We start from the raw sequence: 1,087 nt of genomic DNA, 5'->3' as shown, positions 1-1,087 counted from the left end.
TCTGACATCCTGGTAGGAATTCTTAAAAATAATTAAGTCTTCACTTATCCCATTTAAACTAACAGATATTTGTCAGGGAAAAAAATACAACATTTTCATTGTGACATGAAAAAGGGATAAAAATCTGGAATGTGTACTACAAGATGGAAAGTTCATTTTGTTTGCAGAACTTGTATCACAATATAGAATCAGCAACAATGATTCTTGAATCAGCAAACAAAATTAATCATGCAGGAAAAATTAAATCCCAACCAACAGAATCTAAAAAGACCTACTTGGACTACAACATTTTTAAATATCTGTACCCTCAAATGGCTATCAAAAATGTATAATCTATTATTTAAAACTGATGAATTGATTTCCTTCACAACTGTAAAGTGGGAGCGAGATCTTTCCATCAAGCCAGATCAAAACTTCTTGGCAAGAGCTTGCAGGCGACTGCAGCAATCTGCTAGCTGCTCATTAACTATTTGAGGGAATATGGATTTTTTCCAGTGATTACCTGAAGGTTACACGACTGGTCTCTAGGCATGCGTGACTACTCTGGCCTTAGCAATTAATTTCACATCAACTGCCCACAAGCTGGCAGCTGGCTGGAGAGCACAAGTTATCAGTAGTGATCAGTGGTTGCTAGGTAGAATAACCCATCTTCAGGCGTAAGACAAATTCTAAATGATCATCAGTATGATGTATGGCAAAAGGAATAATCTCTTTCTCCCCAGAATTCACTGTTCTTTGTGTATATGATTATAAAAATGTATCATTTCACATTTTTTAAAGTGACCAAGCATGGCACGTTGGCAGAAGAGACCACATACGACTATTATCATTGGAGCTAACATAGAATTTGTTTTACTTAATCAGTCGAGAATTTTTAGAACAGGTTCAATAACGTACTGACTTGTTGTTTTATATTCTCTCTCTTTTTTATGGTTTAAATTAGATGGAAAACTGTCAAAATGCACTTTTTCAAATCACTTTCAAGGCTGAAAAAAACGAAAAGGAGATTTCTTGTGTTTCTCTCGAGTGTCTTTCGTCCCTACAGTCCAAGGTTGTTAATTTTGCCCTTACATATTTGCAGCTGTTA

The sequence above is a fragment of the Haplochromis burtoni genome, unplaced genomic scaffold, assembly GCF_018398535.1.
Source record: "Haplochromis burtoni strain Fernald_Lab_line unplaced genomic scaffold, NCSU_Asbu1 Contig_17, whole genome shotgun sequence".
Classification (NCBI taxonomy): domain Eukaryota; kingdom Metazoa; phylum Chordata; class Actinopteri; order Cichliformes; family Cichlidae; genus Haplochromis; species Haplochromis burtoni.
The sequence above is the reverse complement of the archived record's forward strand: the minus strand, read 5'-3'. Positions refer to the sequence as shown.